General features: G+C 39.0%; 2 pseudogenes; both read right to left on the bottom strand.

Annotated features, from left to right (window-relative positions):
• Nucleotides 1-21,926: 21,926 nt before the first annotated feature.
• On the bottom strand, nucleotides 21,927-23,111 carry LOC148040643 (DEAD-box ATP-dependent RNA helicase 38-like; annotated as a pseudogene).
• A 28-nt stretch (nucleotides 23,112-23,139) lies between these two features.
• Nucleotides 23,140-23,976, bottom strand: LOC148040642 (DEAD-box ATP-dependent RNA helicase 38-like; annotated as a pseudogene).
• Between the last annotated feature and the right edge of the window lie 505 nt (nucleotides 23,977-24,481).

Below are 24,481 nucleotides of genomic sequence, written 5' to 3'. Positions count from 1 at the left end.
TTTTTGGTTTTACGTGCCTCGAGAGAACCCCGTTGCCTCGATGCTTCGCGCGTCGCCGTCTCTGCCCCGTCCGATCTCGCGCTGCAAATTTTTTTAACCCTGCCCCGCGCATGTACGCGGGACGAGGGTACGCTCATTTTTTCTAATCATCATCACAAAAAAAAACCACAAATATCCACCAAAACAAAAAAAAGGGAAAAAAAAGAAAAAAAACACACGCACACAACAACAAAATAATAATAAACAAAAAAATCATAACAACTCACAACCTTTTAAAAAAAACAAAAAGCGAAAAAAAACTCCCAACACAAATTTATAATTTAAAAAAAACACAAACAAAACACAATCCACACAAGCAAAACAATCAATTTTTTATTTTTACTTTTTTAAATAATAAAATAAAATAAAATAAAAAACAACCCCCATCCACAACAACAAAAAAAGCAAAAAAAAAACACAAATACTAATACTACATAATTAAACAACCCTTTCAAAAAAAAACCCCAAAAAAACACGGAAAAAAACCCCAAAGAAAGAGAAAAACAACAATGAAATTCAACAAAAAAAACACACAACGAAAAAAAAAACGGAAAAAAAAACTGTCTTACCTTCTCCTCACGCGCCCGGTCACTCTGCGGCTACCCCCGCGTCCTTCTTCGATCCTCCCCACCCTCCTCGTAGTCCTCCCCCACGCTCCTCGTCGCCCTCCTCCCCACCCTCCTTGTAGTTCTCCTCTCCCACCCTCCTCGGCCTCGCCCTCCGCGGCCCTCTTCCCCTCCCGCGGCCTCCACCCTCCGCGGCCCTCTTCCCCTCCCTCGCCCTCGCCCTCCGCGGCCTCCACCCTCCTCGGCCCTCCTTCCATGTGGCTCCTCCTTCCAACGCCCTCGCCTTCCACCTTCTCCTTCGACCTCCTCCCTTCCCTTCCTCCACCCTCCCTATGGCCCGCCTCCTCCCTCAGCCACCACCTCTTCTCCCTCTCCTCCACCACCTCGCCTCCTGCTCCTCTGCCACCTCCTTCTTCCCCCTCTCCTTCGCGAGCTCCTCCTTCCCCCCCTCCTCCCCACTTGCCTGCCTGGCCGCCCAAAATTATCCTCCCCTCCAATTTTACCCCCCACCCCCCACCAAATTATCCCCCCCTCCAATTTTACCCACCCACCAAATTATCCCCCCCTCCAATTTTACCCCCCCCCCCCCCCCCAACCAAATTATCCCCCCTTCTCCAATTTTAGCCCTCCCCTCCAATTTTACCCCCCTAACCAAATTATCCCCCCCCCTCCCATTTTAACCCCCCCCCACCCCCACCAAATTACCCTCCCCCCCCCACTCCCAACCCTGGCTACCCCACCCCTAGTTCCCTTAACCCACCCTCGATTACCCTCACCCTTGACTAGCCCCCTGTTACCCTAACTAACCCCCAGTTACCCCTACCCAGGCTCCCTTTCCCCCCCCTTCCCACTTCTCCCCCTCATAGTGCTTTTTCCCACCCACACCCCTCTCCCCCCGCAGCCCCCCTCCCCTCTCCCTCTCCTGTTCCCATGTCGTGCGAACCTCTCGGTGTGTGTGTGTGTGCGGGCGTGGTTAGCGGGCGTTCACACGCAGGGACGTCCGTTCGTCTTCTTCCTACAGTGGTTGCAGTCGTTCCTATGCAGTTGCAGTCATTAACAGCCGTTCCTATGCATTGACAGGTATTTCAAAACCTGCAAACACCCCTAACAACACACAAAAATAAACATAAAAATAAACATAAAACACCAAAAAATTCAAAAAATTATTAAAATTTATTTAAACTCCAAAAAAATTACAAAAAAATTCCTAAATTTTTTTCAACATTGTCGAAATCATTTGCAATATTTTTTAAAGTGGAAATTAAAGAAAATAAATTATAAAAAATTCAAAACTTCAAAATTCTCTCAAAAATACATGTAAAATGAGTAAAATTCATTAAAAATTAGTAAAAATTCCAAAATATTATAAAAAAATTTTAAAAAATTTCACAAATCCCCTTGCCCATTTTTCCACTAATTTCTCAATTGGAAATGCTTCCATAAATGGTTAAAGTATTATTTGAAGCCAAAACCCTAAATTTAATACTTCACCTCATGAAAATTCATTTTAAATTCCAAAAATCAATTGAAAAATCATGGATAAATTTAAACATATTTTTGACACTTGTTCGATTGCTGGAATTCCACCCTTACACTTTACAACATATTCATGTGTCCTATATCTCGTTTTAATCATTTAAAAACAAAAAAGAAAGAAAAAGAATTAAAAAAATAAACAATGTACAAAATACAAACACACCTAAATTACAATTTTAAAAATAAAAAATAAAAAAAATAAATACTAATTCAAAAATAAAAATAAAACAAACACACTAAGGTGCTTTATTTTTTCTAGTCTCAGTGGTTTTTGCTTTTTTAACTAGATTCCTTGTATTTGGGACTACTCAGTGTGCCTTCAGTCTATTGCATATACACCCCTACCAGGTATTTATATTTTTTTGAGCTTTATTTATTTTGGTCATCCCTTAACCACGAGTACTTCTTAAAATGAACTATATTCACCCACTTTTTCACGCACGCTCGTGCTAAACACACATTTTTCTAATAACTTAAAATGAACCAGCCGTTCACTTTGCATACGCTACGTGCGCTTCAGAGGCACCTTAATTTATAATAAAAATGAACCAGCCATCACAAAAAAACATGCGCTTGCAAAAAAGTGCTCCACACATCACCATTAATTTTTAATTGATGAATATGCATTTGGAGACCCCAGTCTGGGTATCACAATCCGGGTTTTGTTAAAGTACCACTTTACCCTAATAAATTGCAATTAAAATTTTAGGAAGAAATCGATGTTTTCTTATTAAGGTTTATAACCTAATAAAATGTCACTCATTGTTAATAATTTCTTAAAATGAACCCTTCATTAAAACCATTTTCTCTCACTGCACTTTTTTCCTCTTTGAATAAACACGCTTCGTGGGATGGGCACGTATAGTCCTCTTAGCTGAAATTATTGGTCAAAAGTTATGGTTAGGTCCTGATTAGGTTTTTATGGTATAATGGTTTGCTTATGTGATATGCTTACGGGTGCGGTTTGTAGTTTTTTCTCTTTTTTTTGCTTGATACAAGGTCTTGGCTGACTGTTTGTTGCATCGCATGAAGTTTTCAATCGCATATGTGTATGCCAATTTTTTTCTAGGATATGGGTTGTTTGGGGTGGCCAATTGGTTAGTTACGTCTGTGTGTGTACTTCTTTTGATCGATTTCTTTTTTATAGCTATTTGGTTGTTTTGTAGGCATTCTTTGTGATTGTCTGTATTTGTGGTGTGTGTGTTTTCCATCTGAATGGCGCCTCATGCTCCTCCTCCTATCCAGTATGTTCCGTTGATCAGTAGGGATTATTCTTTCATATTGGATTTTGAGCCTATAGCGAAAGCAGGACTTGCAACTTTCGTGGCTGCTTCATTCCCATTGATTCCAGATGATCCATCCCTGTGTGATGAGTTTCTTGCATCATACAGTAAAAAATCGGGCCTGATTCGTAGTGCTTCCATGGTATTGACACCCCAAGGGTTGTCTCTTCCCTACAAAGGAAAACCCTTTGTTACAGCTAGACAATTATTCTCCAATGATGAGATTCTTAAGTTGTTACAGAACCAGACCAAAGAGGTTTTGGATGTTAAGAAGTTGATTAACACTTCAGGAGTGTCTTTTTCCATGATCACTGATCCTCTTTGGAATTTAGTCTGCCAGTTCCTCCAAGACAGGTATATGCCTGCCAAAACACCATCTCATTATTTGTCCAAGGAACTCTTCACAACTTCGAGGATGGTGTTAAAAGGGGTTACCATTGATTGGAGTACTTACCTGCTTACGAAGATGGACCAACATTTTGTCAAAGTGACTGGAGGGAATGTCACAAATGTCACCTATGGTTCCTACTTATATGCTTTCTTGACATATTCAAGCCTTAAGAAGGGTGTGCTACCACCTCCTCCATCTGATCCAGCACCTCCCCCTCCACCTTCCGAGAATTCAAAACCTATTGACATAGAGGATCTTGATTCCCCTCCTCCATTGGTCATTCAGCGGAAGCGCTTGAAGTGTGTGGCAGATAAAAATCCCTCAGTCCTTCCTTCAGTCACAGTTCCTGCTACTTCTGGCAGTGACCTCCCTACCTACCTTACATGTAACAATTTATTCATGGCACATAGAGAGGATTCTTTGGAAATATCAGTCCCTTCATTCAACAGTTTAGTGTGAGGAGATGCCATTCCATTCCTTTGTAATGACATCCAGAGTTCGATTGAATTTTAAGTGACAACTTGTGTTCAACAGCTATATGCTTATTTCTATGAAGAATTGATGCAATCCAAAGACCAGTTGTATAAGGCAACCTCAGAGTTAGCCTTTGCTAAAGACACTCTTGCTTATCTCTTTAAGCAGATGGCACAGCAGACCCAAATGATTGAGACCTAGAGAGAAGAAATATCGTCTTTGAATATTTAGTTAATAGAAGCTCAGTCAAAGGTCACTAGAGTCTCAGAGGAGAAAGAGAGAATGTCCAAAGAAGCTCAAGAGTTTCAGACTCTTTTAGATGCAAAACTGTCAGCTTTGCAGACTGCTCATAATACATTGGAATCACAAGCTTCCCAGATTAAGTAGTTGTAGGACCAACTGGCACAATCACCATCCATTTCTCCAAGCCCCAATGTCCCTATGATTCCTTCTATCTCTCAGTAAGACTTGACAATTCTCCAGAGAGACAGGCCACATTGTGTCCGTTGTTTCAAGATAAAGTGGAAAGATTGCAGTCCAGGATGGATTTGTTATGGTCTACATTTGAGCACTTTTAGGAGTATGTTCCTCCAGACCATTCCTTCTTTGTCCACTATCAGTTGCAAAAGTTGGCCTTCTATATGAAGCTTTCAATGATGGATCTTTCTCTTACAGAGGATGGTTGGAGTGGGGCTTGGTCTTCTGATTTGCTGACAAAAGTTGTCCGTATGGTTTTTGAAGATTCTATGACGACGGATACCATGTTGCTGTCTTACATGTATCTACGAGGTGATTTGTTGATTTCAGATGATGTAGATCTAGCTTGGTATGTGGGGGATGTGGTTTTGTAAGCTATTTTGTATGTCAACTATTTGGAGTTGAGGATAGATAACATGTTCCAGTTCTATTCTTCTAAAGTGGCTACTTGCCCTGACACTTCATGGCATTCAATGATTGATTCTATGGTCCTGAATCAATGTCATAATATAGCTTCTACTTACGTGTAGTCAACTGAGGGTGGATCTCCTAGCTTATCTTTCCAAGAACCATCCATTTGATTCATCCTTCTTTGATGCCTACTAGAGACGATCTGTCTTAGGTCCCTCTATTCCTAGCCTATTGTATTATCAACAAATGGCCCATCGCTATGATACTTATCTTTCCCTTTATCAAACCAATTCAGCAGCTATCTTACCTCTTCTTTTCCAACCTCAGGGTTTTCCTCAAATTCCTATATTTATCTATTGTTCTTTCATAGAAGATCGAGTCTTTTCCCCTTCTCCACCATGCCCTTCTCCATCTATCCATATACCTTCTACTTTTCTTGCTTATCAATTGACACCTTTCCTAACTGATTCACTTAAATTTTCAGCCACTCCTTTAGCTTATTCCTCCTTTTATGATTTTTACTATCCATCTCTTGATCCTCTTTTACTTATTCCACTTCCATCTCCTGCCACTTCTATTTCTCAACCCTCTTAGTTGGTTAGTGAGTACGAAGGATTTGATCAATAGATTCCAAGAAGAAGAGGATGGAGCTCAACTGATTCTCTCACGGGACCACAGATTAACTAGCCATTAATTCCAGGGGACTGGATAACTGCTAGTCAAGCATACCAGAATTACCTCCATTTTGCTCACCAATATTCACAATCTCTAGATCCTTTAGTGAGATTGACAGCTCATTTTGCTTGGTATCTAGCATATATGCACAGGCATTCCCATAATGATCAAAAGGCCATTCCAAAGCTTTGTATGAATGTTAATGTGAACATTGATTCCCAACATTTGGATGTCCTATATTTTCATGTCCTATGTCTACCTAGTAGATACCTTGTTTTGCTAGAAAGGATGTGCTGCCTTGTTCTTTCAAAATCCTCCAAAGAAATTTGTGGATGAGTCCTTTTCCATGGATCGTTTTCAAAATCACCAAGCCTTCAAAAGGGATCACCTTCATTGATGCCTTTGCAATGTATTTTGGATGATTCTTAATGATATATATCTCTTTTTGGAGGTGTCATTTAGATGGTTGTGTTTAGTGTTTGTGTTGTGGGTTAATCTTATGTGATGAGTTTGTGTTGGTTGAAGAATTTGTTCGAGAGCTCTTTTCAAACTATTGATGGTGGATGGAATGCCTATGATGGAAAGCTGAAGAAGAACCTCTTATATCATTTATAAATTTGGTATGACTTTTCAATTGTTTATAAGATGTGTTAATGAATAACGAAGTTTTTCTTTAATAGTATCTTTTCTAGAGATACAGGTGATAAGTTGGGGTCGTGGTTTGGGGAGATTATTGAAGATACTGAAGAAGAAAAAATTGAGCTCTTTAATGAAATTATATTTTTCTTTTCCTTTGGTCGGGAGGATGCTTCCTTTCTAAGTGTGGAAAAAGACTAAATTTTTGACTGATTTTTGTTGTTTTTGAGGTCTGAATGATTGATTTTTGATGGATTTAGAGTGATATATGATTGCTAATGGAAGTGTTTGAGAGTGTTTTGGATGATATTGATTATATTTTGGAAGCTCATGATAATTCTTAGTAGAAGTATGAAGCTTTGTGATGTTCTGATAGGTTCTGTTAAGGTTCTGATTGGTTCTGTATACCTATAGCTTCTGTTTTGTTCTGATTTTCTTCTGTATGAAGCATGGATTGATGTGATTGATGAAGGTTGAAATATTTTTAGAGCTTATTGAATAGTTTTTGATACTTTGGAATGGTTTTAGTATGAGTTATGAGGATTTGATGCTCTTTGATGAGCTTTTGTAACCCTCTGTAAACCTTCTGTAGAGCCTTTGTCTCTGCTCTATATCTATTCTGTATCTGCTCTGGTCCTGTACTGTACTGTTCTGTACATATTTTGTAAGTGTTTTTTAGAATGTATGTGTGACTTTGGGAAAGTTTTTTAAGTTTTGGAAAGGAGGAATCTAAGTTCAAAAGATCTAAAACAAATGGAAGAAGCAGTTGTTGAAGACTAAAGAGAAGACTGAAGTGACAATGACAGTAGTGAGCTGTGAAGAGACACTGTAGTGGCTCTGGTGCCTCTTCACATCAGACATACCTCTTGGGAGGTGCATCCACGACCTAAGAAGGATTATTTAGAGTCATTATTAGAGCATTGTAGTGGAGATGATGTATTATTAAGAGAGAGAGAGAGAGAGAGAGAGAGAGAGAGAGAGAGAGAGAGAGAGAGAGAGAGAGAGAGAGAGAGAGAGAGAGAGAGAGAGAGAGAGAGAGAGAGAGAGAGAGAGAGAGAGAGCCAAATATAGCCAATTTCTATCAAAACAGTGTAACTGTATATGAGAGATTGAGAGAGAAAACTATGAAGACATTGAAGATGAATACTATGTGATTGATTTCCATTCAAAAATGGTGTATTCTTTTGAGTTCATTGTCCTATTGAAGGATTTTATGAAGATGTTGAAGATTATGGTTGATTCTATTAAATCCGTGGGAGATATCTACTATGATGCTACATGAAGAATTATTGTTTTCTTTGTTTTGGTCATCAAAAGAATGAAATAAAACCTTATTGATGTTACAAGATAGATTTTCTTGCAGTAGAATCCCCTTTTCCTTGGTGTTCCTCTTGGGGCTCCATGTGTGGGGGTTACACATATAGAAAACCTAATGTAATCTGGAGAGGGGGAGTGAAGGCTTATCTGCTAGCTACACAACTGGTAGATCCAATGATTCAAGAGAAATTCATAACCAACAAGCTCTCGAGAAAGATAACTGAAGGCATGGTGGATATTATGAATCAATTTAGGAATTGATTTCTAGATAAGTGAAGAGTAGAAACAAGGTATACTCCACTTAATCCACTCATGCTATCGTGTAGCATTAGTGTGGGATTAAGGACATGCCACATGGCTTGATGCTTTGTGATCTTCCAATCATGTAGCAAGTCACATTTAAGACTATCAATTCTAATGTGATCATGGTGGCATGAGCTACTCGAATTCCAAAAGTGCCATCAAAGGGAAAGGGATTGTTGATGGAACAATATGCCTTCCTGTGCTTGGGAAGAAAATATTAAAGTGAATGATGTAGTTCACCTTAGATGTTGGTTTCATCTTCAACATGTGATTTAGTTATGATGATCTTCAATCACATCATCCTTATCAATAATTGTATCAACTTAGAAGCTACTACACAAAGGGTGAAAATTTTACGATATGGATTATCTACAGGAAATAAGGAAAGAAGGAAATAAAGCTTAAAAGAAAGCCTAATCCAAATAAGGTCAACATTTTTGGAATGTGTTGCAAGGTATAATTTAATAAGGTTTTATGTAATGAGACACAAAGGAAACTAGGTGATGAAGTTTCAAATGTAAAAGAGCACCATATACTCACTCTTGATTAGGGTTAAATTACTTGGGTTTTGGCTAGGTCACAACCACTCCTAGTAGTAAGGTCCTAGATAAAGTGGAGGACTAACCCAAAGGGTTCTTGAGTCACTTAATGGAAATTTGACTTTACACAAGTATTAGGTCTTCATTTGTAGGATTTTGTATACAATCAAAGGTTCACTTCTTCAACTTCATGTATTCTCTTTTGTTTCCCTTCTCTACTCTTTCTTGACTTGCTTATCAAAGACCCTGCATCTTTCCAACCTACATGTGCATCCTTTTGATACTGCACAATGCAAGGGGGGGACTCGAGATTTTTTCACCCCACCCATTTGTGTTGTGTAGGTCCAAGGGGTGACCACTACAATATGAGGGGGAGCCTCTAGATTTTTGCACCACCCCCCATGTTTTGTGGGCCTCCCCCCATAGTCTACAGGTTTATCTTTGGACCTAATGTCCATTATAATATCTTATGTAGTTATGTGTTTTCATATGGACACTACCAAGTTGTAGCATATGGAGGAGACTCAAGAGCCTACAAGGAGTAAAGGAACTCCTAATGCTCCTCCAGAAGAGCCTAGGATGGGTAAAGGCATTCCTAGTGACATGCTTTCTTATTTCCTTTCTCAAGTCCAACAAGAATATTTTTTACCACAAGTGTCCAAGGTGTATTCCATTACTCTCTCGATGGAGGAATGGATCAAGGTCTCAAGAGTATACTTGGAAGAGTAAGAGGCCACTTTTGTGGAGTAGACATCTGCTGGAGAGGTTCATATTGAGGATGTTCAGTATATTCATATGAATGATGTCCCTCCTAGGGAAATTCAGTCATAAATATATATATATATCACGTGGTTTTAATAAAATGGATTTTTAAAATACCAAATTTACACATTTTTTACATACACAAGGGTCCCATATATAGCGGTTGCATAGAAATTGAATAGAAAATGATTCTGTTTTATTAAGAAAAAATTCACAAATAAGGATATTTATAAATAGGCCTTGAATACATGTGATATAAAGGGTACACAGATTGTGAATTCCTTAGGGTGTCTCCCAAAAAACCCCTAAGGAGAAGGTTCAACAACAAGGATGCTTTGAGGGTTTCCAAGGGCATGCATAAGAAAAATTTATAGTGCCCTGTACACAACTTAAAGTGCCCTATCGGGAACTACTTTCACATGTTTATTTTCTTTGTGCATGTATTACCGGGAGATGAAGGGAAAGAGAATATCCAAGGCCCAAGAGATACAAAAAAACTTGTTAAAGTAAAGATTGACAAGGTGCACAAGATTTCATTGCTAGTAGATGTGACAAGTGAGAAGGAGCTAAGAAATCAACTAGATATTGAAGGTTTGAGAAGGGAGAACATAGAGTTGGGTTGAATTAATGAGATTGAGAAGGACGATGGTGACATTTCTACAGTTCTACTAAGCACCTTCCTTGTTCACAAAAATGGAGTATGTTCTCCTATCTAATATCCAAGCCCTTTTTAACATAGGTAGGACTTATTGATACATAACTATCACTCCACAAAATCTTGAAACAGTTTCTAAATTTATTATTCGATACTAGGATAAGTATCTACTTGTGGATCCAAATATCAGGGATACAAAGAATACTACTCCATAGAGAAGAGACTTTGACCATGATCTATAAGGATGCATTGCAATATGAGTCAACTCTTCCTTGAAAGGAAGAGTTCAAAGAGGCATAGGAAAAATTGAATGTACCTCACTTGGGTAGGTCAATCATGGACTTGACTCCCAAGTCCTTGTAGATTGACCAATCAAGCATCTAAATATCAAGCGAGGAGTTGTTAGTTTCATATTATCTAAATATCAAGCATCTAAATATCAAGCTTATTTAAACACTATATTAGGAAATTTGAAAATTCTCCTATAGTTTGAAAATTCCCAATATAGTTAATATTTGGCCACATGATCAAATTTTGTTCCCTTACTTGAAAGTAGACTCTATCCTAATTACTTTACAGGTTGTCTTTCCAAGTTCCACTTTGAAGCATGGGTTAAGATTTAGCAACATGGGAAAATCTTTACCCCTTTTTTGAAAGTGGGACTTGGGATATTTCCAAATTCTCTAATATGGTGTTTTTAGCCTTTTGATCCCATACAGACTTGTCATCTATGGCTCTTCCTATATTGATGGCTTACAACACCCTTCTGTGTAGGTGTGTACCAAATATATGCTTTGCCAACACCTTTTTTACAAGAATTATTTTGTGCGTATTTGAGGGGATGGTGGAAGCACTAAGGGTCTTTGATGGGCCCTTCAAGACAGAGAGTTAAGCATGCCCATCTATGGTCACCAATCACGATTTGGATAAAGTGCCGTATCAAGGCATCCTTCTCAAATGCTCCCTAGCCCTTTTGGTAACTTGCAAAGTCATTGATGTCAAGCATAATCTACATTACTAAGAAATAGCGTTTTTGAGAAAATGAGACATATTTTAATTTTGTAAAGGATTTTTATAAAGATTGATAAGTATTCCTTTGTGTCAATATTTCTTCATATTGTCTTATTTATCCCATTGTTTATAGGATTATGAGGGGTTCTTGATTTTGGGCATCCATGCCTTTCCTTGTCTTTGTCTAGTTTATCACACCATAGAGTATATTTATACTAATGTTCAAAGTGACACAAATGTTCATTAAGAAAATGGTCCCCATCATTTGCTAAAAGCATTGGTATAAATGTCTCTACAAGATCATCACAGAAACTGTCACTATCTGCATTGCTATTTGTGTAGAGATGCAGATAGCAATGATTTGCAAAGTAGATAATGATGGCAATAGCAACGCATGTAGAGAAATGAGTGATGCAAATAGCGATTACAGAGGAAAAAAAATTGTGGTAGGAAAGCAAGCTACGATTACATATTGGGTATGCAATGGTCATCAAGACGAGGGCAAAAACTACTTAAATCCACGAGACTGGTAACTCATAGAATAAATACAAGTCTAATGATGACAACTCATGACACTACATGGAACCTTGGAGAGAGAGGAGAGAAAAAACAAGCATGAAAATCGATCTATAAATATCACAAGATGTGATTTTATATAAAGGATGATAAGTAAGGCGTTCCTAAATTCTCTAATTTTGCAAGATCCATCAACAGCTAGATCTCTAGCCACAAAGGTATCTATGCCAAACAATCCAATACTTGAGCTAGCTAGAGAAGAAGCATGCCATGATCCAGCCTATCAAAAGATACTAAGGGAGACCCCTATCAAGGATCAAGACCCGAAGCTACAGGCTAAATATCAAGAATTTTCTATCAATAGTGGACTTTTCTACTATAGAACGAGATTATATATATCGGCAAGCCAGTCACTCAAGCAGAAGATACTTTGGGAAGCTCATGATTCCCCTTTCTCAAGACATCCTGGCTATGCCAAGACCCTCAATCAGAAAGAGCTACTATTGGAAGAGGCTTAAAGGTGACGTTCTCAAATATGTCACTGAGTGTTTGTCTTGTCAATGTATTAAGGCCGAACATGTCAAAATGCCAAGAAAGTTGCAACCCCTTGACATTCCCCAAATGAAATGGGAATTCATCAGTATGGACTTTGTTGTTGGCCTACCCCAAGTTCAGGGAGGATACAACTCCATTATGGTTGTGGTGGATATGGTCACCAAGGTTGCACATCTTATTCCTGTTAAGACAAACTATAAAGCCTCTGACATTGCAAGGTTATTTATCAAGTAAATATTCAAGCTACATGGGTTCCCCTGAAGAATCATTAGTGATCGTGATTCTCTCTTCACATCACACTTTTGGAGAGCTATCTTTGAAGCCATTGGGACTCAACTCTGTTCTAGTACAGCTTACCATCCCCAAATCGATGGTCAAACGGAGTGAGTCAACCAAGTCATTGAGGATATGCTAAGGGTACACTGTTGTCGTGAACCAAAAAGGTGGATTCAATACTTGCCACTGGTTGAGTTTGCCTACAATGCTTCTTATCAACAATGCATTCAGATGACCCCTTTTCAAGCATTGTATGGGCATGACTGTCGAAGTCCTTTAAACTTCTCAGATCCAACCTGGAGGGTTGAAGCTTCAAGGAAGATGCTAGAAGATATGGATGACCAAATGAAGTCAATAAGACAGGACATCCAAGCCGCCAAGGATAGACAGAAGGCATACACGGATTTGAAACATCAAGATAGAGCCTTCGCTGAAGGAGATATGGTCTTCATTCACGTACGCCCAAAGAAGAGTTCCCTATCCTTAGGTGAATGCAAAAAGCTAAGTCCGAGATATTGTGGACCCTACAAGATTCTCAAGTGCTTAGGGCCTAACGCTTATAAACTTCAACTCCCTGAGAACCTAAAGGTTCATAATGTATTTTATATCAGCCTATTGAAGAAGTATGTACCTAATCCTAGTCATGTACTTGATTACCAACAAGTTGTAATGCTTAGCCAAGGAGTGCTTGAGCTACGGCTTGACAGGATCTTAGATATTAGGGAGAGACAATTTAGATCCATAACCTTGAGAGAATGCCTCATCCAATGGAAATATTATCCCGTGGAGGATGCCACTTGGATGGATGAAAGTGCTCTCAACCAACAATACCCCCAATTCTTCTCGAGATGAGGACATCTCGATTCTTTTAAGGGGGAGATAGTGTAATATTTCTGCTCAAAATATTAATGAGCTTTGATCCCCGCATGCCCACGTAAAAGCTATGCAAAGTCATCTCCCACATCAACTTATGACGATGGCCAAGTGGTTACCCCACATGCGCAATAACGAGTCCATCCACATTGTGCAAATGAGGCCGGAGATTAAAACCGCAAAGCCGCGTGATAACTCCCTTCTAGGGAAAAAGGGAAAATTCAAAATGATGAGAATTTGGGAATTTTTTTTTACTAATTATCCCTTCCCCCAGTCGATGCATGGCTGGAGGGGAGGGAGTGGGAGAAGAATTTGTAGAGGTGGAGTGCATGGGGAGAAGAGAGAAGCATGAGGCCTCCACATGTGTGGAGTCTCTCCCCCCCCCTTAAGCACTATATAACCTCCCCCTTAGCCTTGGGGGGAGGTACGATCAAAAGGGCATGTGAAGAAGAGGTTGCCGTGCTACCTGGGAATGCCACCGCCGTGAGGATGCTGCCACCATTCGCCACCAGCTGCCGCCGATTGCAGTGCTGCTGCCGCCTCTCCTCTACCATCACCATCCTCATTAACACCTCTCTCTTTGTCATCAGCATCTTCTCCCTCCAAATGACCTCTTCTCTCTCCATGTAGCTTCTGCCCAGAAGCTTAGAAGCTTCTAGAAAGAAGGCCTCTATAAGCCTTGTTCACCCTCGCCGTTGCGGGTCTAGTCAAAATCACATTCTGCAAGGGCCGTGTCCCACGCAGAATTGAAAGTCCAGGGCAGGAAGGAAGTCAATATGTGGAAGAGTTAACGAAGAGTTGCTGGGCCCAAATTCTATGGCTCCCAAGAAGATGCAAGGTGCACCCGCGGGAGGTTCTTTCCCAAATATACACGTGGACATCCCCACGAGCCCTCAAGCCCTGGTTTTACGATTTTAATTCCACGTAAAAGAAATGCATTAAGCACGATAACTTTCATGGAAATGAAGCACTTATGCATGTTTCTAATTCACCTAGTCTAGTTAAAATGCATTTGGGAAAATTTTCCTACTCGAACGATTTACTAAAATTAATGCATGACATGCAATTGGGTTATTTGCATTTCCAATGTTATGAATGTAAATTACCTATCCATTTTATGAGCTTAGTAGCATGTTGCCTTTTCGTGCATTTCAAAGTGACAAGCCTAAAATGCATATTGCCTAGCGTTAAAAGATGAAAATTGTTAAGTGCATCTTTGATTGGCCGTGGAAAGAATAAGCGTATATTGCATTTAGTCAATAACTTCCTTGTTATTACTCGCATGGAAAGAGTTGTTAACGTCCATTGCTTGGCATGAAAATGAAACCCTGGACAATTGCATGTTGCATGTGAAGACACTTGTGGAATAGATTAAGGTTGCATGGTACATATTCGTCTTGCATGAACTTCATTAACGATGTTTTATCTAGGAAAGGGTTGCATGTTACATATTCATCATGCAAAAAACTCATTCATCAAGAGTTGCATTTAGGAAAGGTTGTATGGCTTATCAAAGCATGAAATTCAAAACCTTAGACAAAAGGTTGTAGGGATAATTCCTTGATGTAAATCCTAGTAGGTCCTATGTAAGTTATTCTCCAAATTATCATGCATAATGACTTTAGCAAGAAAAGATAGGGTTATTGCAAACCTTTTGGTGCGTAGAAGTAATGAATTGCATGTATTGTGACGTCTTGAAGCTATTTACACCTTTAGAACAAGTTTAGCATCTCTAGGAAAGGATCATCCTTGTCGCAAGACAAGTAGATCAATTTAGTTAAATCACTTGTAATATTTTAATCGTTAGGGATTCGTATGGGCATAACTAGTCGATACGATAAACACCTCAAGTACTAGCTAGCGCTTGGCACATTAGAAATGCAGCCTAGTATCGTACTTGGACGCCAAGTCGAAACCCTCAAACCCAAAGGTCCTACCCACATTCACGGAATGTTTGGGTTAATTGGACGCCCATGAAAACAACGATCTAGGGTTTCTACCCTAAGGATCGACCGCCGACCTAATGTAAAACTCGGATTGAGTTTGGAAACCCTAGGACCGTCGGCCTGGTACAATTAGGGTTGGGTTGGGTAAGAAGACACCCTAAGCCCTGCATCTTGTCTAAACAAAAGTCCTTGACCAGGAAACGTCGTTCAATGGGTGAAATGATACCATGAGATAGATGCGACACTTGTGCAACAAGTTGCAACATCGCATGGATTTGTGGCTTAATCACAAGAGAGATTTGCCATTCCTTGGAATGAGGTTGGCAGGTTCTAGCACAAGTCTAACTTGCAAGAGGATGAGTAGACATCCTGTTACATCACCTTTCTTGGGTTGACTTTCCAAGTTAAGGGAAATTATGTTTTGCGTGATAAGCAAAGGATCAATCAAGTTAGAGCGACATGGTCACCAAGATTCACTGTCTTAATTTAAAGAAACCTAAGGTGTTGGTTAATTTGGGTTGACAGCGTATGACCCTAACCCAAGGACAGAAGGGTGAACAAACAAACCCTTGGGGATCTTGCCAAGTCGCAATTTATCCCAGATCAATTGCTGGATGCATTCAGAGAGAAGGATTCACTCCTTAGCAGTTGGCTATATAAATGACCACTGGATTGATTGTGTTTGTAACAGTTTAGGAGCACTATTTGCATTGTTTGCTCAAGGAACTAAAGATGGAAAGATAATTAATGCTTCAGGTTGAAAGCCTAAAGGGAGAGGCAGCATCAGTTACCCTCGACTGTCTACTTGATCCTAACCAAGGGGGTTGTTAGTTGCACCGGGAATGTGGTCCGAACCCTCCCACGAGAGGTCTCTTTGTTGGGCACTACTTGGAGCAGGAGGACTCTTGGGTGCCAGGGGGGCTCTCATCGTAAATCCCTTGCCTTCCCGGCCCTGCACAAGAGGCCAATCCGACTCGGAATTGGATCTCGAGGCCCGCATACTAGTCTACGGGCAGAATCTTCGATTAGTAATCCCTGTGGATTGCTGGATAGTCTTCCGGCTAGATTGCCTTCGGGCGGATTATGGATTAGCCTACGCGATGGATTATATGGATGTATTCCAAAGATAAATAAGATAACTTGTTGAAAAGGAACTTGTTTGACACTGTTTTTCTATGTCAAGTGCTAAGATTACGTGAAGGAACCGGTGTCTAACTGGCTAATTAAGGAAGTTGTTTTATGCGTGTCCAACTAAATGTGGTAGATAATTAGACAACTAAAGAAACCTTGAGGAAAGTGCGGTGGATGTGGCCATGGGTCCGTCCTATGGATGGGTGGTCCCGGCTGGCCAGGAACTTTTCTCAAACGAAATGGACAGCAAGGAATTTTTCGCGAGGGAAAGGAACAACAAAGAACGTTGACCTAGAGTCTAGGATACTAGAACCCTCGATTTATGTTGTTTTTGGGGAACGGAATGGGACTATGCCTTATGGGCAGAGAGGTCGAGCTTTGCATCCCTCTCATTTCCCATTCTCCTTGAACGAAGTGCAACTTGAATCCCCTTCGACCCTGACGTTTCTGCGTAAAGTAGTTCGCCTAGGGTTTGACGCTAGTCACTCTCTAGGAATTTGACCACTAGAGGAATCCCTGATTCAAGTTGGTCCTAACTGGGAACAACCGGAATACTTCTGCTACGTGGCAGACTCGGAAAGACCTAGATCGCAAACCCCGTAACATTTCATGGGAGTGCCGGACAAAGCTTTCTAGACCCTCTTCCTGATGGGCTACTAAGACGTGTCCTGCAAGCGAACAAGTGGACACGTTACAGAAAAGGAGCATCAATTACATGTTTATGAGCAAGAGATGTTAGCATATTGCATGCTATCAAAAAGTGGCATCATTACATTTATGGTATCCATTTCAAGGTAAGAAAATGATAATCGTGTGTTTTCTTTCACAACCAAATTTATCTCCAAAGATGGTTAGCTACTCTTCAAGGATATGACTTTGAAATATCTTATATGGCTCGAAAAGACGATGTGGTGGCGGATGCCTTATCAAGATTGGGCATGTTCCATTTCAACCATGCATAAGGATTGGATCCATGATATTCAAGAGGAGTATTTGCTTGATGAGCAAGCATCAAAGATGATGAAGGAGTTTTAGCAAGGCAAAGGAGAAGAATATACAAATTTCAAAGGGCACAACGATCTTTTATGGTATCATGGTAGAGTATTCTTGACACCACAATCTTCTTTCAAAGACCGTATCTTGCATGAGATGCACTCCACCCTTAGCGGGACACCACGAGTTGTTCAAAACATTTGGCAATATCCATAAGAGTTTCTATTAGAAGGGCATTTGGAGGGATGTTAAGGATTATGTTATGCAATGTCTTCCGTGTCAACAAAATAAAGATTCCTCTCTTCTACCTGGTGGTTTACTTCAGCCACTTCCTATTCCTCAAGGCAAGTGGACTGATATTACAATGGATTTTATTTTGGGCTTACCTACAACAAAGCATGGGTGGAATAGCATTTATTGGTGGACCAATTGAATAAATGAGCTCATTATATCCCTACCAAGGCTCAATTTACAACAAAGCAAGTGGCTGAACAGTTCATGGAATGTGTTTTTAAGCTCCATGGTATACCATTGAAGATAGTATCCAATCGTGATACTAAGTTTATGGGAAGATTTTAAAGGATTTTATTCACTTCTATGGGAACAATTTTGAGTCCTAGCACGGCATATCATCCCAAAACCGATGGCCAAACGGAGCGTGTCAATAAATGGTTGAAAGTTTATGTTCGTCATTTTTGCCATGACACTCAAGATTTGTGGGATCATTAGTTACATCTTGCGGAATTCTACTATAATAACACTCATCATATGAGCATTGGCATGTCACCATTTTAAGCACTTTATGGATACAAATTTATGGATACAAAGTGCAAATACCTTCAGCCCTTTTTCATGAAGATGTGAATCCACAAGCCAAGGCTGAAGTTGAGAAAATGGAAGCTCTTTTGCATCAATGCAAGGAAAATATTTGGAAGGCACAAGATGTTATGAAGGCTTATGTTGATGAAAAGTAGAGACCTTTGGAGTTTGAAGAAGGAGATTGGGTATTTCTCAAAGTGTCTAAATCTAGGTATGCTTCTCTCAAAGGCGGTCATAATAAGTTGGCTCATCGTTACTGTGGGCCTTATCAAATCCTCAAACGAGTTGGTGAGCTTGCATACAAGCTTGATTTTCCTTCTTCAATGAGGATTCATTCTATCTTCCATGTTTCCCGAATGAATCTTCCATGTTTCTCAACTTAAGAATATGTGGGTCCATCCATAAAGGTTTTAGAAGAGTTATCTCCCATGGATGAAGATGGTCTTATCATTTATGAGCCTGAAAAGGTTATTGGCAAAAGAGAAAAGGTTTTAAGGAATCGTTCACTGCTGGAGCGCCTTATTAAATGGCGAGGTTTGCTTATGGAGGAGTTTACTTGGAAACTATCATCATACCTTGATTCTTTTCCATGGCTTTTGGAGGAAACAGAGTAATATCTGAACATGACAACTTGCTGTATTAAATTTCTGCCATAAAAATAATTGCTCTATGGTCATCAAAATTGGATTTTTATGGCATGGCTGGATACTAGGGATTTGTCCTTTACATTTCTATAGCTCATGCATGATGATTGGGCATTCCTTCTTCAAGTTATGGCCATTCTTGTGCAGTAGCCTGTTTTGGATAGTTTCCAACAATATATTCAAATTTCATACCTATACTTCATTACATCATGGATTCATCACTTACAAGCTATTCTTGTAATCTTTCTTCATCAATTATCCCAATTCTAGCTTTGAGGACAAATCTCTTTTAGGCCAGGATGGCTTGTAATAAAGCATAAATGCCTAGCATAAATGCCTTAGCCTAGGGTAAGTATAAAAGGTGGAGGTGTAACATGTGTAGCATCTTTTTGCCATTTTACAAACATTACTTGTTTGAGGTCTCAACCTCCCACCATCTAAGAGGGTGAATACACTTGGCCACCATAGCTTGGGGTGCATAGCTTGCTATAGCCTCTCATCATTTGATTCTCAACCAACATTGGTAATACCATTTCTTGCCAAGCCACCTTGGTTATGGATTCTTGGAATTTTATGTCTATTTCTTGTCTTTTCAGTTTAAAAGCTTGTTGTGGAATTTAGCTTTATTACATACCAATTGTAATGAAGGAGGCCTAGGAGAGAGAAGGAGAGAAGGGAGAAACTACATAGAGGAGAGAGAAAGAGGAAGAATATGAGAGAAGAAGAGAGAGAAAGACTAGTAGAAGAGAGAGAAAGATAGGAAAAGAGAGAGAAAGAGAAGGGAAGCCATGAAAGCTAGAAGGAAGGGTAAAATAAACTTAATTATTGATAATTGTTTCCCTAATTGGATCTCCCAACACCTTAAATACCTCATAAGTGTTACTAGGTATTCCCGTGCTACTCCATGGCCTACCCGTCTATCCCCATTCTTTTACATATAGTTAGAGCATGTAATTCTTAACCTAGAGCTAGTTAGTGAGAAGGGCATTCATGTTAGTATCTTTGCTATTAGCATTGCTTAAATCTATGACACACAATTACTAGGAAGCTAGACTAGCTCGGACTCAATCTTAGAGGTCTTTAATAAAAATATACCAAAAAAATATTTTGATCGTCCTATTACTATCTTTGGACTCACCTACATTGCAATATTAATCTTGATGTTGCACTATTATGGTGGTAGCAAGGCTCTAGTAAGGTATATCATTATCCCATTGATGGCTTGTGCACACGCTTGGTTATTCTTCTGTATTTACATTCTTGAAAAGTACCCCACATCAATATATCATCAACAAGTGTAGCACCATTGAAAAACAGAAAGATGAAAAATAGTGGCCTTTGATGCAAAATAATGCTAAAAACCAGTAAGTGGGTGAATAATTTGATGACCTATTCAAAGATCAATTGAGGATAGCAACTATCATATTTGGGCAATTGGCAAAGGATCCTGGATTTACTCAGTTCTTTGAGTTCTTCCAAGAAAGACAACAGGGATGAAAAGAGAAAGTCTTCTTCCAAAGCCTTGCATAGCATGGTGTATTAAAGGAAATGCCAAAATGGTCTCAAGATCATCCCAATGTTGTAAATAAGCAAAATCAAATAGTGCTAATAGGGAAGGACAGGCAAATGTAAGGCCATCTTGGTAATGCCAATCCAATTGGTTTTGGACAACAAGGCATGCATGCAAGTATGGGCAAGCCAAGATACTTTGGTGATGGTACTATTTCTCACGCTATGGTGAGTCAATGACTACATATGGAAATGCATGGCACAACTCCTTATGGTATGCAACAACCCATGTGTAGAATGCGAAATCCAATGTATTCGAGTATGGTTGGTGGAATGCACAACCCCATGTATTGTAGAATTAGCATAATACCTAGGGCACAATGTGGTATATATGGTAATGCATCTATACCTTCTCAAATGTATGGGGCTCAAGGGATGAATGCAGGTCATGCAAATGCTTCTAATGGTGCTAGTTATAATGCAAATGCAGTAGCTGCATCCTTTTTACAACAGCCAATGTATGATAACTTGACTTCCAAATGGCAAGCAAAGAACTATGATGAGGGTGGAAAAGGGATAAAGTATGAGGCCTTTATTGGCGCACAAGATGGGCCAAAATCTTGAATTTCCATTCAACATTTGATGGAGCCTATTCGGGAGATAACTAAGATTCGAAAGGAAACCACTTTTTTGAAGAAAAATGCATTATATTGATAGTCCACACTTTTAATACAAAGTAATATGCCATCAACATGGGAACAATTTCAACATATTTTTGCTTCTAATTGGCTAATGAGCACCTTTGAAAATATTTTGACTACTCAGAATAAGCTGGATGCATCACAATGTTAAAATTTGGAGCATATGATGAGAATTTTTGGGGTGCATTGCTATCCGTTACTTCTTATCATGCTATTCCCCTTCAAGAGCATGTCACAACTCATAGAATTAGGAAATCAGGGATTATTGCATAAAGACCACCATTAGTAGCATGTCAGAACTCATAGAGACAACAAGTACAACCGATGCTTTGTAGTGTGGAAAGGATCAAAGATTGAGAAGAGGAGCAAATAATGCAAAGAGTTAATGGCTGCAAATACATGCTTTACATGTGAACAGGAGGGACATATGGCAAGGGATTATCCCAATAGGCACCAAGTTGAAAGTAAGGAAGATTATAGGTAAAGTTTCCAAGTCATATTGAGCCAACATAAGTCTCTCCATTTTAAAGTGATTCCACTGCTAACCCTTATGGCCCTCACATATGTGTGCTTCTACACTTGCAAACCATAACAAATCACCACTTGCAAAGAAATCTCTACCCTAGAATGGGTTTGTTTCTTAGACTATAGAACAAGTCTCAAGATGGAAGGCGACATAAATTGCATGTTATTCACACACATTTGCACATGAATGGTGCTATTAAAGCTCCAACACCAACTTCACACAAGAGTAGCTTTTTTTTGCAACTTGAAACTTTATATGATCACATGAAAAACATGTCATTATTCATCTAGCAAGAAAACAATTGCCTTACTAAAACATGAGAGAAAAATGCAGCCATCTAGATGTTGCACCTCATGAATAGATCAATTGAAGTATCCTTCTATCTTCTTCAAATTTTCTTCGTCACTTTTGTTTGAGAAGAGATTGAAAGCAATACTTGCAAGAAATTTTCACTCAATATAGTCCTCCCCATATCATCCAAATTAGCTTGATTCAAGAGAATCACTCCATACCTTTTTTGCCAAACCAACCACTCCTTCCAATTCTATGTAGGTACAATTCATAGTCTTGCTCATGGGGGTATTCATTTTTTATTGGTAGATCATAGTTGACCACAAGAGTGACTTGAGATCCCCACCACAAAAAGGACAAACAATTAAAAAAACCAAACAATACTAATAAATCCAAAGAAAGGTACACCAAAAAACCTGTTGGTCCATTTTCAAGAATCTTGTACCTAATAGCTTACACACAACAAACCAATATGTACACCTAAAACGAACTTGTAGTTACATGTACTTGATCAAAACCTTGAGCAAGCACATCCATTGTTATCAAAATACATGTCACTTTAGACCTGAATTCATTTATGACGAGGTCACGATCCTCAAAAGACATGCCACCATGAATGGATGTGCATGTTGTCTCACTGCTACTAGTTTGTTATGTAATTGCCTTGCACTACTTTGGGTTTTGACAAAAATAAATTCCTACCCAAATTTTTTTAAGCAGACATGAAATATTTGATCAGTAAGCATAAAAATTTTGACTGATTCATTTTGGCACTTTACATGATATTTCTTGATAACATCAAGAGAGAGATCTTATTTGTTTACAAACACAGTGTTTGCCTTGGGGGACTATCTTTATTATGAACTCCCTCACTTGATCATTGAATGTTTTAGAAAAAAAAAACACCTACACATTCAATAAGTGTAAATGTGACCCCATTCTGAGTTATGATGACACAGATAAGGTAACATGATACAAATATGCAAACTAAAGTCACCATATTTAGCCTGCTCAACAACTAATGATGTGAAAAATGGTTACCAACTTATGACATGAAAAATGGTTTCAAATAAAGCTAGAGGGGTGGATGTTAACACCAAAGGTCCTTCCAAGAGACTTGATACAACAAGAGAAAGGTTGTTTCTTTATTCTACATGATATTATTAAGGAAAATATCCACATATACACACCTGACAGCCATCAGTATTTTTTGTGATGTACTTAATGATACATGAAGAATCATCTTTGGAAACCATTACGAGCACTAACATAGAGAAAACACACTCAGTTCCATAGCTCTACGACCAAAAATTCTAAATGTGATACCCACAACTTCTAGAAACGTGCACCATTATTGTTGTCAAAACATTGTTTTCTAGGAGGAGAGAACCCTAATCTATAAGAGAGAATAATGTAGAAAAGAAAGAATCACATATAGAATAAAGCAAACTTGTGCAAGCATTTGATCAGCTTCATCAAAAACTAGCACTTTTATTTGGTTGGTGCTCATGATTTTTGTAGTCATCCCTTTTTTAATGGTCCCTAATGGTGTACCAATCACAACTTGATTGACAATTTTCTCATGCTTTGCTCTGGAAAAAGAGTTGTTATTTGCAAAATATGAAGAGATGGCATGAACAGAAGTGATGGCATAAAATTTGGCCATATTTTGAAGCACCTCATCATTTTGCTAGGAAATCACACCAAGTTAGACAACATGAGCAAATTCTATAAAGGAACTTCCTTAAAAATACATATGAAAATACATGGATAGCCAATTCTCTGGTTGGATAGACACAGATTTCCTGAGATGCTTTCAAAGCAGGATCAATCTTGCTTAGCATTCAAAGGATGAAACATGTAGTCTTGTTGGACCCTTTGTGAGCTTATGCAATAAGATGGTGGTATGGTGGAGTTAGGATCATAGGCAGAGTAATTGATTGGATTTTGCTTAGGTCTCACAAAGTTCATCTTGGACTAGAGCACCTACATGAGATTGCATGATAGGTTTAGATCCTTGAATGTATTTGTAGAAGCATAAATTGTATTTTTTCCTGCCAAGACTTGACGCGTATCAATGATCAATGAGAAACCTAACTTAGTAGAGATACAACAACACATTTTGTCCTTAAAGTTCAATTCAATCCATTGTTGATATTGCATCCGAGCTCTCTATCCTAAATCATGGATTCTTTATTGTGAGATAAACATATCCCAAAAAAAGCCTAATTTTAACACAACTATAGCAAGAAAACAACGACGACTTACAACTTTAATGGAAGCTTTTGAAAATTCCACAAAATTGTCTTTAGAGGCCTCTTCATCTTTGGAGACCTCTTGTGCTAGTGAACACCATAGCCAAACTAGGAGAAGAGGAAAATACTTACTTGGCTTGCTTTTTTTCACCCATTCCCAATTTGAAGTAAGTAGGATAAATTGTTGCAAAAACATTCTAACCAAAAGCTTTTTGTCACTCATCCCTAATCCATCCTATTATTTGTTGGATGCCTTACCTTCCTTTGGAATCCCCTTAAAACAAAAGAAAGTTGGACTATTTTAGAAGCAAGTGCATGCCCTTACATATTTTCTTGTGCAACTTGAAGAAACCATAGAAGCTATAGAGCTC

Source organism: Lygodium microphyllum, chromosome 2 (genome assembly GCF_053477565.2).
Source record: "Lygodium microphyllum isolate KBCC chromosome 2, Lygodium_microphyllum_v1.1.10, whole genome shotgun sequence".
Lineage (NCBI taxonomy): Eukaryota > Viridiplantae > Streptophyta > Polypodiopsida > Schizaeales > Lygodiaceae > Lygodium > Lygodium microphyllum.
The sequence above is the reverse complement of the archived record's forward strand: the minus strand, read 5'-3'. Positions and strand labels throughout refer to the sequence as shown.